The following is a 16,319-nucleotide window of genomic DNA, read 5'->3' as shown; positions in this document are numbered from 1 at the left end:
CTTCACAATAATATGATCACCATACATAATTATTGTAACTCGTATTATATTTTTTTCTTACTTAATAATTAATCATGATGTGCTAAGACTTTTGATTTTTATGTACTGTTTGGTTAGACAGAATAATTATTCCGTATTTCTGGTCGTTAGCTCTGGATTGTTTTAAGTTTGATGGAAGTTATTTTTCAACTTTTTAGAGTTCCTGAATTGCTTCATGTTTTGGTTTGGGATGTAATAGGGTCGATTAATTTTTTCGTAGGAAATACAAAGGAAAGCAATTTCTGAAAGCATTCAAATATAACTCATTTGAAAGCAATAATTCATTTCCTTCCAACCGTCAAGGAAAGATAGAGGAATTGAATCCATCCAGCCCTAATTCAAATTTCAACTAATTATTACTTAATTTTTTAAGCCCAAATTAAATATAATTTCAAGTATGTTTATTTTATCATTTACAATTTCAAAAAATATTTTATTTTTATTTCTTTCGTTATATACACTAATATATAACTCACATGCTGTAATGACTTGCAAAAAAAGAAATTCCCCAAAAATAGAGACGAAACACATAATAGCTCTAAGTTTTATTTTTGGCATTTTAATAGAAATTGTAAGTACTGTCTCATCAGAAACATGCCCCACATGTTGAAAGTTCTTCTGTATTTAAGAACAATGAAAATTTTACTTTAAGTAAAAGGGATACATAATTATTTTTGTTTGAGATGGCATATAGGAGATATCCTATTATGAAATTAAAAGTGAACATGAGAAAAGAGGAAAATAACAAAGAAGTATACTTGACATGAAAATTGCCAAGCACCATGCCAGAGCATTTGATTGCCGCCACAGCAAATTCCTCCTACAACATAAACAAATACTTCTTACAAAGAGAATGGGAAAAAAGGGATCAAAACACATTCTTTATGAAATTGTATTATTTTAGATGGCTTTATTGAAAAAGTACCTTGACAATAATTATATGAATTCTTGGATTGTGATTTGTGCTTTAATGGGGTTTTCTAACTAGCACTTCTATTGATTGAAAATTACATGTTCTAAAGGGGTGATTTTGCATACCTCTCCGCACTGCAACTCCACTAACTAACTCAAATTTTTCTGTCACCTGCCAAAATAAATATTATAAACAATACATAATATCACAAATACAAAATGAAATTAAAACTTGAATTTATGTTTTGGAACTCCTAATTTGAATACAAAATGTTTATCTACTGCCAAAAAAAAATCATTCCATGGCTTATGATTACATAAAAGTAAAAAAGTTGAGGGGTCTAAAATCTAACATTTCAAACTAATATGGGTCGATTAATTAAAATAATGGTTAATTAAGGCATTTTCAAATCCAAAAAAATAAAAATAAATAAAATAATGGATTTATTTTTTAGTTCTTGGACCATTGACTTATTAGTGGGGCCTCTCTGGGCTAATACGAAAGAAAACAGAGTGGGAGCCACAAAGATCCCAAGTGCATAGAACGCATAAAATCAACCACAAAAGTAGATGTGTCAATAACTATGAAATAGATCGGGTGGAAGCATTTTCATACCCTTATAAATTATTTTACGACAAAGAACTTTATTCTTATTTATATCCAATAAACTAATTTAACGGAAAAAATAATCTTACCAGTATTCATCTTATCAAATACGATATATAAATTTTTGCAATACACTAGTCAAGAGGTGTAAGCAAATTGGATATGGACATATAATAGAAAACAGGAAAGTGTTTTTGCTAAATCGTATCCATATCTATTTTAAATTAGTTGCTTGTCTTGGAAAGTGAATCCTTGAGGAGTACCAGCTGCATCGTAAAAAAAGCAGGGTAAACTAAAAGAGCTTGACAATTGCTCTCCAAATAAATCTCGGAGCACACTCTCCAAGTACTTAATGTCTCATTTTCATTTATAGTGCTCATATCAAGACCTTTAAAGTTTTATTTATAACCTTTTAAAATGCTTATTCGAAAGCTTTTAAACTTCTATCTACATGAATTTAAATTCTAAATTTGGATAGTTTTTAACACCTAATGACTTTTGTCTTCAAGCCAAAAAAGAAAAGATTCTTTTCACTCACTCTTTTTTTTTCCTCGATCATTGTCGTTCATTTTTCCAACCATCTGTGATGAATTTTTCGAATCTAAAAATACAAACGCTTTCTTCTCAATTTTCTCTTTAAAATGAGATCCATGGAGAAATAGTTTTGAGTTATTTTGAAATCATTTTCTTTTTATTTTAAGTTAATCCATAGAAACTTTTGGAGTGAATATTTTAAACCATTTAAACCTTTGATGTCTATCATTTAACTACTACGTTCAAGTGTTTAAACATTAAATCTAAGTTAATTTTTTTTTTTTTTTTATAGCTGAGCTCTAATGTCTATAATTTAGACTACTATGTTCAAGCGTTTAAACCTCAAATCTAAGTTAAAATTTTAAAGTCTGTACGCCTCTTGGAACGCAACTTCTCAAACATTTAAACGCTTCAACTTAGTATTTTAAATAGTGACATTAGATATTTAAATGATTGTAGACTGAGCTTTAAAAGTATGAAAATTTAAAGTGCTCATGGAGTTTACTTTCAAAAAAAAAATCTTTAAAATAACTCAAAAGTATTTCTTCATGGATCCTATATGAAAGTAAAAATTAAGTAGAAAACATTCGTATTTTTATATTCATAAAATTTATCACGGATTATTGGAAAAACAAATGAGAATGATTTAAAACATAGATTTAGAATTTTAATGCTTGCAATTAGAGGTTTAAATGTTTTTGAGTTGCATTGTAAAATGTTATAAACAAAACTTTCAAACTTGAATATGAGCGTTGGAAATGAAAGTTAAGCAAAATTGAAAAGTATTTTCTCTTAAGCTAGTTGGAGGGGTGCACTCGGATATGATGGTTCGGGAATAAAAATATTTCTCTCAAATAAATTCTAAATATGTCAAAAACAAAAGCTCTCCCAGTTCTTTGCATTCTCTTTCTATTTTTCACTAGCTCCTGCTCCCTCATATTGCCTTCTACTGAGGCTGCTCAAAACCTAGAAGAAAGAAACGCTCGCAGTAAGTAATCTCTCTCATTCTTAATTAATAGCTGTTGTGTTTATTTTTTGAGGGAAAAATTTCAAACTTCAATTGACATTATAATTCAATGAAACTAGAACCAGTATCTTATAACTTGAAATTTCTAGTAATAGATGAAGTGACAGAGATATCTTCCGTATTCCTTTCATTAGTCAATTTTAAACTGGAAATCTACTTTGTCATCTCCTCATTTTCAGCAATCGGTTGGGGAACATTAAATCCAAATTACCCTTAAATACTTCAAATAATACTTTAAATAACCAACATATCTCCAATTGAAAACAAATGATACCAAATTATTATGTGAAAACAAAATGGCACACACAAAGTATTCTAATTCCCATGCGGCCATTCATGTGGTGAGTTAATTAAAGCAGAATTAGCCGATAAATTGATTGGAAGCATAATGACAAGACTTGCGTGAAATTCGCGTATTATTCGTTTTGTTTATGTTATCAAACCGAACTCCGAATAAAACTAAAAAAAATGTATAATATATTTTATTCGCAAATAAAATGTGAGTAATGAATTATTCGAGAAAAAAAGGGAAAACAAATTAGAATTTTTTTTTTTGGGGTGGGGTTGGGTTTTTTTTTTTTTTTTGTTCTTTGTTGTACTGAATCATTTCCTAATTATACCTGAATCACGAGTTTTTGACTCGGTCGAAAGGAACCTGAACTATTCATTTGTCACTATGACTGAAAGTAATTTAATCTCCAGGATTTTGAAAAGATCAATCAACAAATATCTTTGATTAGTGCTTGGCGGATCCAATTTCAAAAGTTCCTCAAACTTTTCGTCGCAAGCAATATTATCAGAATTGGACTAAATATCGATCTGATAAAGCTTTGAGTCAACAGTTTACTAGTCAGACCAATATAATAGGTCAACCGCTTCAACTGCTGATTTTTTACAACAATTACATTTTATAACCTCAAAGCCCTATTGATTGTCTACATTTACGTCTAAATCCTTACAAGAATAAATATCACATTTTACAAAATAAACATTATAAGCTCAAGAAATTTGCATTAAAAGTCCTTATTGAATTTGTCAGAAAACTCATAAGTACCCATGAAATGAGATGTTTTATGTATGGGTGAAATTGATGAGAACAAATATACTTTTGACAATACCAATCAATGTTGGATGTTTTTCTTTGTTCAGAAACCATTATATAGTCTTCAAAATTATAAATAAACATGTAACTTGATAATGCTGGGCCTTGGATATATAGAGCACTTCCTTATTTCAAACCCATTTAAGTGCTCAACAAAATAACCATTAAAACCCTATCTGTTACTAATGAAGGAGACTGGGCTGTGCTATGGAATATTGGGCTTAAGAGCCCAATACATTATATCTGGAAATTAATTTTCATAATTCAATATATCTGTATATGGCAGTTGCCAAATTTTCGAATTATTTATTCATAGTAAATAGAAAAAAAAAAAGTGGGAAAAGATATGAATAAATTTAACAAAAAAGAAGGCATGTTTTTGGTATGATGTTCCACTTTTCTTTTTCTTTTATAGATTTATAGTTTGAACTTATGTGATGTTCATGTATTTTAAATTAGTTATGTTTGATTAAGTTATGCTATGCTATATACTATGGTTATGTACTTTGAATTTGTTATGCTATTTTTGTGTAATTCAGACCCCTTTTTTATGGCTACAGCTATTTAATTAATTATATTTAAGAAGACTAAATGAAAAAAATAAATAGAAGCTACAACCATATAATTCTAAAATTTTATACAAACTAACATCCGTTTTTGCGTATCGGATACGAATACGGATACGAATACGGATATTTAATTAGACCCGTACCATATCGGATGCGTATCGGATACGAATACGGATACGATACGTATCTGATACGTATCAGATGACATGGCGTATCTGTAATTATCTAATACGGTCAACAATACTGATTGAAACGGGCCGATATAGCTCCGATTCATATTGAAACAGGCTGATATGCGCATGCATGGACTCGGTCTTGTGCACCGTGCATCACCACTGGCAAAAAATTTATTCAAGCACCATCCAAAATTCGAACCTGACTCCACGTCTCCACGTGATAAACGACATATACCATTACCACCACTTACACTTGTTTGAAACTACTATCTATTATATATAATTTATACTTGAGTTGATTTTTTTATATTATAATTTATATAATAAAAGTGTTAAATTAATAAAATAATTAAAATAAAAAATATATAGTAGTCATATCGTATCTAGAATTCTTAAAATTGTTGTATCTCCATATTCGTATCATATCCGATACGATACGTGTACCCGTATTCATGCAACCCGATACTATCTGGTGCTAATGAAGGAGACTGGGCTGTGCTATGGAAGATTGGGCTTAAGAACCCAATACACTATATCTGGAAATTAATTTTCATAATTCAGTATATCTGTATATGGCAGTTGCCAAATTCTCGAATTATTTATTCATAGTAAATAAAAAAAAAGGGAAAAGATATGGATAAATTTTACAAAAAAGAAGGCATGTTTTTGGTATGATGTTCCAATTTTCTTTTTTCTTTTTTAGATTTATAGTTTGGACTTATGTGATGTTTTGTGATGTTCATGTATTTTAAATTAGTTATGTTTGATTATGTTATGCTATGCTATACTATAGGTATGTACTTTGAATTTGTTATGCTTTTGTTTTTTGGTGTAATTCAGACTTTTTTTTTATGGCTACAGCTATTTAATTAATTATATTTAAGAAGACTAAATGAAAAAATAAATAGAAGCTACAACCATATAATTCTAAAATTTTATAAAAACTAATATCAGTCTTTGCTTCTTTTTTTTTTTTTTAGCAGCTTGCAGGACCTCCGTCCCGTATGACGTTACAGTAAAATGCCATACAAGAAACATACTTTCTCATTTTTAAAATTTGCCAATTGTTTTTTTCATTTTTCAATTTTTTTTCTATTTACTATAAATAAAAAATTGTGGGCCAAATCCTTGGCTGTGGGTGGATCTATGTTACTCAGATATTTCTAATTAGATTCCGTACCGATACGATACGGATACGATATCAAATGACATGACGTATCCGTAACTATCTAATACGGTCAACAATAATGATTGAAACGGGCTGATCCAGCTCCGATTCATATTGAAATAGGCTGATATGCGTGCATGGACTCGGTCTTGTGCACTGCGCGTCACCACTGTCAAAAAATTTATTCAAGCACCATCCAAAATTCGAACCTGACTCCAGGTGATAAACATCATATACCATTACCACCACAGTAACTTACATTAATTTGTTGTTTGAAACTACTATCTATTATATATAATTTATACTTGAGTTGATTTTTTATATTTATAATTGATATAATAAATAAAAGTGTTAAATTAATAAAATAATTAAAATAAAAAATATATAGTAGTCATCTAGAATTCTTAAAAATTGTTGTATCTCCATATATGAATGTGTGGGTCCTCTTCCTGATTGTTTGATCGAGAAGCAGCATTGAAATCAAACGGTTAATTGTAAGGTCCAAATGAGCAGCGCGAATAATTGATAATGCTTCCCCCAGCTTCTTGAGGTTATGTATCACAAATTTACAAGTGTGCCTTTCGAACATAATTGCCAATTAAGTTGGCACGATGGATATATTACGACGGTAGAAAGAGAAACTGATTAAGACCGTTCCATTCAACCACACGGTTGGGGGCACTGTCGTTGCTGCTCGATCCACTCTTCTCGTGCCACGTAGCACTGGATTCAATCCTCTTCGTCAGTTCTAGTGGTTTGAAAAAAATCGACCAGTCCATGACCGGATTGGACCATCCGTGAAACCAACCTACAGTACCGATTCAGACTGTGGTCATAATCCGGACCGGTCTGCACAGAGAATTATCGTTAATTTACTCAACTATGGATAATATAGACATAAAGGTTGTATTATCGTTACCAACAAAACCTTTTAGAAAAGTATCAACGGCGCAGCTAACCTTATAAATCTGTAAGTGTATATATGTATATTGCAAGCATCCCTGAAAGTATATATAATTAACAACCCAAAAAATATGATCATTTTCAATAAACAGTCTCTTATTTACAATCATCCCTGAATATACGTCTGTGTGTGTCGGAGCCAATTCATTTCAGGGGTGGGTAGTTGAAATTGAATTTTTTTTTTACCGACTATAGTGATTTAATCTTCTGCCTACCTGTGATTTACCTTCTGCCTCCCTTTGTTTTAGCCCACAAAGCAGCCCATTACAAAAAACAGCCCAATTCTTATTATTTTGCTATGGGAGCAACAAAAACTTATTTGAAAAAAATCACAGCGATTATTCTTGCTCGCTGATTTGACTCTTGAATTGTTCTGCCCACCCCTAAGTCAGATCCTGGTTCTGCCACTGGGGTGTGGGTGTGTATTGGTGCCTCCTTGGTAAGTAGATCCCCAAGAGCCCTAGTTGTTTAACCAGGTCTGCAACTGCAAAGCTCTGATAGCATGTTGTCGGCCAACAACCCATACCTGTATATGGTGCAAATATTTTTAAAGCAGTTGTTTAGTCCAAAGATGATAAACTTTTTACCTGAATAATGATCAACTTAATTAGTGTCATGACAATACAACACATTAGAGGGATATGCAATTGTTCAAAACAAAAATGTTAATTTTGGTTAGTATTGTTTTGCCTTTTCATTTTGAAAATATTGATTAGTTGTCTTGTCAGACACTATATTTGGCATCTCTCATAGCATGTCATCTTTTCATTTTTTTTTTCTTATCTTTCTAAATGAAGCAAGTGAAATAAAGAAAAAGAATAAAGTAAGAAGCGTTCAATTTCTCTCCTACAAACAAGGAATAAGAGCAAAAAGCGACCCTTTTTGTATTGTATATATGTTGGGTTGTGCATTGCTCACAATTGTTACAGTATTTAAAAGTTCTCACATTTGTTTGCACCCGATTGATTATCAAAAAGAAGATAATATAACTTAATATATATCCTTGATTAAATTTGAACCAATCGGAATAACTCTATTGATAATATTTACAGTCCAATCCGATTCAGATCTACTAAAAATTAAAAAAATAAATGATTCGAACTCGTGAATAATCGAATTCAAAAGTATCCAAACCTAAATAAATTTATAAATATTGAATATTCGAACTAAATTAATCTAAATCCAAGTGATCCATGATCCAAAACATCTCCAAACCCAAAGCAATCAAACTAAATCGTATACCCAAATTACAATCACTAGTGGAGAACTTGGAATTAGTATCAGTTGTTTATGGGTATTAGTGTCGGACTTTAGGCGACACTAATGAGACTGATACTAATACTTTGTAAATGACCGACACTAAAAGTAAGGCATTAGTGTCGGCTCTTTATTAAATAGCTTAATAAAAATGCGACACTAATAAGTATTAGTGTCGGCTATTTAATAAAGAGCCGACACTAATGCTTTACCTTTAGTGTCGGCTATTTATTAAATAGCCTACACTAAATGTTTTTTTTTAAAAAAAAATAAATTTCAAAAAATCACTATAAATCATAGAAAATTCCAAAAATGAAAATTTTTGTTCTGGGATGCTCATTGGAGTGTTGTCTATATGCATGTGCAATGGCTTGACTTAGTTCAACTTGGAACCATAATTTATATCTAAAAAAGTTTTACAACTTACAAATAAGCCTCACTTTATAAGAAAAAAATAACTGTTTGTTCCTTTATTCAATATCCTGACATTTCAAGTTCAAAATCTAGCTTATGAGAGGGTCCAAAATATGGAGTTGCACTTCCCATGGGAGGGCCTTGACCTCTGTTTACAATACACAAAAAATTTACACATGTTAAACACTAAAATTAGAGCATGACAAGATGTATAAAATTATATACTATGCATAGCGCCATTTGTTTGTCTATGGATCCATATTATGTACCGATGTTGCATTATGCATAGAAGATGACCTGCCATGATAGGCTATTGGAAGATGATACCTGAATAATTCCAATAACTAATTACTGTTCACAACAAAAACAAGCAGTGCTATATATATTCTCATAAAATAATATAGAGTCAAAAAGAACATGAATTACCAGTTAGGTGCAATTGCATCCTCTGCGCCTCGAAACATGGTACATCAGGGTAAACAAGAAGCAATGCAAAGATTCAAGAAACAAACAATAATAAACATATTGCTCTTTTAAGAAAGTTTGTTAAGAATTAGATAATCTTTAACAAGTAATTTACCTCACCCAAGTGGCTGAAAGCGCCATTAATTCCACTTGCACATTAACTCACACTTGCACAAATCTAAACAGTCATATGATACCTTTACCTTGTTATCAAAAATCAGGAAAAGCACGGTAATTCAAATTTGCACAGGACAAGACACTTACAGTATGGGAAAAATTCATGCCACTCATAGCTTGCAGTTCCCAGCTTAATAATTGTTTTGGTGGGATCCACCAGAGGAGATATCTAAAACAGGGTTATGAAAGATGAAAGTTAAAATTGCAGATGAAAATATGATGCACATATAAAAGCACTTGGGATGTGACCAACTGGTATTCTGTCTGGTTACTTTATAGAGCATATATTACCTCAACATAGAAGCTGAAAGCAAGCTTGCATGTAAGCAACAAAATCCAGAACGTAGTATACCTGATGAGATGATTCATTACAGAAAATTTTTTAATTTAAGATGCATCAAAAAGTTACAGTTCACTTGCAAAAGAATAGCAAAGGAGTAGTGCTTACCTCAAGAGAGAGCACAAGCTCTCATGCATGCCTCGTGCCACATAAAGTTTCGGCTAAAAAATAACATACGGGCCAGAGATGGAGATGCACCTTGTCAAGTTCACATAACAGATTTAACTGACCAGCACAAACAATAGGCGTTATTTTGATCAGAAGCACCTTGTCAAGTTCACTAACAAAACCCTAGTATAAACCAGAAAGGGGGGAAAAAAACTCTGGTAATTTTACCCAATTCAACAAAAGAAATAGGAATTACCAAGTTTTCAATTATAATTGGAAGGACCACAAAATCAATTCATGAGCTCATCTCTTCCATACACGTTTGTTAAACCAGATTCCCAAACCCTACACGGTTTCTTGAACCAATTTTACTAGAAAAAATGGCAATTAAACAAAAAGAAAAATGGAATTCCACCTCTGAGCCACCAGCTCGGTGAGCGAAATATGTAGATTGAGAGAGCCCGAGCTCCCTCTTCCTTATCTCGCAAAAAGCACTGGTTCTATCACGATACGGCTTCTCTTCAACCTCAGCGAGAGAACCAGTGCTTTTTGCGACGAGACGGAGAAAGCCAGAGAGGGAGAGTGGCGGAGGGCTGAGCGGCGGGAGAGAGAGTGATCAGCGGTAGGAGAGAGAGAGAGAGAGCGTTTTCAAAAAACCCTAGATCGCGTTTTGATGAGTGAAAAATGGTGCGCAGGAGAGAGAGAATTAGCAGCTAGCCTGAAAATGAAAATGGTGCGCGGGTTTATGCACGAAAATTTTCAGCTTTAGCTTTAGTATCGACTGTAAAAATAACGACTGTATTTAATACTTTAGTGTCGGCTGTTAATAATGAGTTGATACAAATAGTTGATAGCCGACACTAAGTATTAGTGTCGGCTAATTATAAAAAACCGACACTAATTGTCGACTATTAGTATCAGCTCTTTATAATTAGCCGACACTAATACTATTAGTGTCGGTTCTTAGTAATTGACCGACACTAATACATACTATTAGTGTCGGCTATTTATTTTGACCGACACTAATAGTATTAGTGTCGCATTTTTAAAACGTCCGATACTAATGAGGCGACACTAATTGTACATTCTCCACTAGTGAATTATACCAATATGAGTTAATATGAACCGGAAAAGATTGTAAGCCGATAAAAGATATTTAGATTTAGTTGTGGAGTCCTTTTTAGAAGATCACTAAGAGTCTTGGTTGGTTACTTTTCACATACCTGTATATGGTGTAAATGTTTTTGCAGTATTTTTTAAATTGAAAGATACTACTCTTTTCACGTGAACTTTGATCAAATTAATTAGTGCCATGACAATATATACAACACATTTGAGGGATGCAATTGTTTAAAACTAAGTTGTTAATTCTGATTTGTATTGTTTTGCCTTTTCGTTTTGCAAATATTTATCAACTCGCCTTGTCAAACACTGCATTTGGCATCTTTCAGAGCATGTCCTCTTTTCTGTTTTTTATTCTTTTTCTAAATGAAGGAAGTGACATAAAGAAAAGGGATAAAGCAAGAAGCATTTAGTTTTTCTCTCACTGCAGGTAAAGAATAAGAGCAATAAGCGACCCATTTTGTATAGTATGTTGGATTGTGCATTGATCACAATTATTGCAGTATTTTGAAGTTCTCACATTTGTTTGCACCCAATTGATTATCAAAAAGAAGAAAAATAGAACTTAATATATATCCTTGATTAAATTTGAACCAACCGGAATAACTCTCTTGATAAAATTGACATTCCAATCCGATTTAAACCTACTAAAAAAAAATGATCCGAACTCATAACTAATCGATCACATTAAAAAATATAAGAACCAAAATAAATATATAAATATTGAACATTCGAACATAAAATAATCTAAACCCAAATCATCCATGATCCAAAAAATCTCCAAACCTTTAACAATCAAACTAAATGTTTATAACAATCTGAGTTAATGTGAACCGGAAAAGATATATTTATAACAATCTGCAGTGCTAAGGTTTTGAATTTTCAAATCTTGTTGGTAAATTAACCAAATATCTTTTACTGATGCATTATGCTATTTCATTAATTGTGGGTCAATTTCTTTCTAAGGGACTAATTATGTATGTGTTGCTCTTATAATTTGGACATTATTTTTGTATTGAATAGGACAGTTGTTTGAGATTTTTTTTACATAAAGCTGAAACTGAAAGTACACAATATAATATTTAAACTGTTAAATTATTAATTTATTCCATAATACTGAGACTATTTTGTGTTTTATCTCTATTCATAAAAAAGTAAGGTTTTATTAAATACAATACAATATAGAAAACTATAAGTTTTTTTATTAAACCCAAAAATATATTTATATATAGACATACATGCATCACACAGTGTTATTCAAATTGGAGCTATTCAGAAAAAGATATCCCTTTGGACGAAACAGAGGGTTGGTAACATTAAAAAGCAACTCGGTATATGTAGGGATTATTTTGGCTGGGTTGACAAGGTGCAAGAGATACGACAAATCACAGAACTTGAAAAGTTGGTCAAGGCGATACTTAAAATAGATACACAGAGCTATCTGTCCTGGAGGAGCATATGTGGTGACAACGTGCGAAGATCAGATGGGAGTTGCAAGGCGATAAAAATACAAAGTTCTTTCATTCATATGCTTCTGCCTCGAAAAGAAATAATTTTATTGGCCATGTGGAGTATAATGGTGTCATATGTACAGATCAAAAAATGAAAGCAAAAGCATTCTTTGATTTTTACATAAATTTGATGGGCAAGGAGCAGCACAATGATACTGATCTAGATTGGAATGCTTTGTATCCTATTCGACATGATTTATCAATTATGTCAAGACCGATCGAACAAGAAGAAGTATTGCAGGTCATATCTCAATGGCCTAATAACCGAAGTCCAGGACCAGATGGATTTAATGGTGAATTTTACAAAACTTTTTCAGATGTGTTACTGCCGGACATCTTGACAGTTTTCAATCATGTTACAACTACGAATCAGAGTTTGTTTCCTTTAAACTCCTCTTATGTGACATTGATACCAAAAAAAGAAGATTCTTCCAAACCACAAGACTTCCGACCTATAAGCCTAATTCATGGGATACAAAAAATAATGTCCAAAATATTAGCTAATAGGTTGCAAGAACACATTGATGGTCTATTGTGCTCATCTCAGACGGGGTTTATCAAGGGAAGACAGATCGTTGAAGGTTTTGTTTACGCACAAGAGATATTACATTTTGCAAGAAATAGAAATATACCATTGGCCCTATTCAAGGCGGACATTCACAAGGCCTTTGACACGTTGAATTGGAATTTCTTGTTGAAAATCATGGACAGTTTGGGTTTTCCAGATACTTGGCAAAATTGGATCAGGAACCTGGTCTTACAAGGAAGCTCTCAAATTTTAATAAATGGCTTGTTGGGTAAAAGAATTATTTTGAAGTGAGGGGTTCGTCAAGGTGATCCGTTGTCACCGTTCATGTTCATAATTGCTATGGACTTCTTGCCAAGATGGTTGCAAAGACTCATGTCAATAGGAGCAATACGAATGCCGGTAGAAAGAATGCATCCATGTCTCCTTTACGCGGATGATGCTATTTTTTTCATTAAACCCGAAATCCAACAGATTCAAATGCTAAAGGTAATATTTGTCACCTTTGCTACTTTGTCGGGTCTCCAAGTGAGTATGCAAAAATCAGAATTGTTGGTACTAGGTCAATCTGAACAGCTTATACAATCTCTGGTAACAATTATGGGATGTAAACGAGGTCGATTTCCATTTACTTATATTGGTTTGCCGCTATCGGCTGAGCGATTACCAAAATCAGCATTTATGCCTTTGATTGAGAGAATAAGCACAAGGCTATCAGGATGGACAGCAAAATTTTTGAACATGGCTGGAAGAGCAGTACTGATAAATGTTGTCTTAACATTGATGCCGATATACTTTATGTCGGTTTTCAAATTTCCAGCATGGGTGATAACACACATTGATAAAATAAGAAAAAAATTCTTATGGCATGGGGTACAAGATAGTGGCAAGAAAATTCATCTTGTTAATTGGAATCTTGTATGCACTCCTAAACAACTTGGTGGATTAGGTGTGTTAGATCTCAGCAATTTCAATCAAGCTCTGCTTGCCAAGTGGATATGGCAATGGTGTAAGCCTCAATACAAATTATGGAAGTCCATAATGACAGCTCTATATGAACAGCACCCTGATGGATTGAGAGCATCTTTTTTCTTTAAAAATCATTTGAAAGGTGTGGCCCCATTTTGCAATCGTTTTATAAGAAGAGTAATTGGAGATGGCAGGGGTATAATTTTCTGGGAGGATAATTGGGAAGAGGAAATTATGAAAAGAAGATTCAATATCTTATACACATTTGCAAGGGAGAAGGAAGCATCACTTAGTACCGTGCTATATACTGATGATCTATCGGCCTTGTTCAGACCGGTTCTGTCAGAACAGGCACAAACTGAAATGAACTCTTTTGTAGAGGTGGTGGCTCAGACAAGGTTGGTAATGTCAAATGGACAACTAGATGATGCTATTTGGAAGGGACATGCAAGCGGGTCTTTTACGGTGAAATCAGCATATTTCACTTTAAAAAATGGAGATATACAACATAATTTGAAATTAATGAGTTTATGGAAACTTTCAGTGCCACCCCGTTTCAAAATATTTGCATGGCTCCTGCTTCTAAATAGAATATTAACTATTGAAAATCTGAACAAAAGAGGATTTTCCTTTGTGACTATTTGCCAATTGTGTCGATTGAATGAGGAAACAACAAAGCATCTTTTTAGAGACTGTCCTTTTTCAAAGCAGCTCTATATTCGAATGTTCAATGGAAGTTTTCATCAGCTTGGGTACCAGGTGACAACAACCATTGATTTTGAAAATTTTTTGTTGGATAAAACAAGGACGAAACAGCTACGAGAGCTACTGCTAATCGCTATATTTGTCTTGTGGAGAGAGATGCACTAGGACTTTTAGAGAGAAATCAAAGACGATTGAAGAACTGCTAGAGGAGATTGAGATCCAGTGGGATTGGATGAATAGAAGATATATATCTTAATAAGCAAGACTCATGTATCTTTTTATTTTGTTGGTTTTTTCTGTTTTGCTTTATCAGAGACGTTTTGTACTCGTCTTTTTTTTTTTTTTTTTTTTTTTTTTTTTTTTTCTGTAAATACACCAAGGGGTTTAATCTTTAAACCCCTAAACAATGTAACCAATTGCGGTTAATCAAATAGGAGCATGACTCCTGTTCTTACTCAAAAAAAAAAATAAACAGAAATAAATCAAATATAATACTTATCAAAGTCGAATATTAATCTGAATCCAGCTTAATTCAATTCAAATATACAATCCGACACAATATTAATCTGACTTGTCTGGCAAACAATAAGTTTTGTAATATTAGTTGCTCATATTGAATCATATAAACTAATAACGTGCGTTGTAAGTTGTTTAATTCTGCTCTTTTACTTAAATAATTATGAGTACTCAATATATTCAGTATTAAAAATAAGAGGTCTACTTGTCATTTTGAAATTGATTTTACTGAATTACATATAATAATTAAGTTCATCTTTTTTTAATCAAATTTACAATTTGAATGGTGGTATTTGAGAGACTATTGATACCTTAATTTGTTCTAAATTACTTGAATAAAATATATATATATATATATATATATATATTATTTTTACTCCTACTTTTTATGAAGTATTAATGACTCACTTAAAAAAAATTATAACCATTTTATTTAAAAAAGACAATTCTTGAAGCACTTCAACACGTAACTAAGGTTCTTTATTCCTGGCCCAATTAAGTAGCTTTCTCTTTTCGTTTTTGTAAGGACACAGATATAATAATTAAGTTCATCTTTTTCTTTTTCTTTTTCTTTTTCTTTTTCTTCTTTTTTTTCTTTTTCTTTTTGAAAGATAATGGGTATACTACCGATTTCATTACGAAATCAAAATTAAACATGTATAGATATCCAAAATGAAAACATGTCACAAGCATCATCCTGTTCTTGTTCACATTACAAATTCCACCATAAACCAAGTACAAAAACCTATGCATTTTTTTTAGTTAATTATTAAAATCTGGAAATATATTGACACTGAAATTAATCTATCTGTTCAATTTAAGTCCAATACATACGTATCTATTAAACCCAAAAGTAATTATCTGAAACTAACTCCATCCAATCCGAATACAAACTGACTTGTCTGATTTTCTAGGTCTATTAGTCAATAAGTTTTGTAATATTAGTTGCTCATATTGAATCATGTAAACTGATAATGTGCGTTGTAAGTTGTTTAATTCTGCTCTTTTCTTAATTATGAGTCTCAATATATTCAGTATTAAAAATAAGAGGTCCACTTGTTATTTTGAAATTAATTTTACTAAATTACATATATAATAATTAAGTTGCACTT

Source organism: Carex rostrata, chromosome 1 (genome assembly GCF_964058835.1).
Source record: "Carex rostrata chromosome 1, lpCarRost1.2, whole genome shotgun sequence".
NCBI lineage: Eukaryota > Viridiplantae > Streptophyta > Magnoliopsida > Poales > Cyperaceae > Carex > Carex rostrata.
This window is presented reverse-complemented; position numbering follows the sequence as displayed.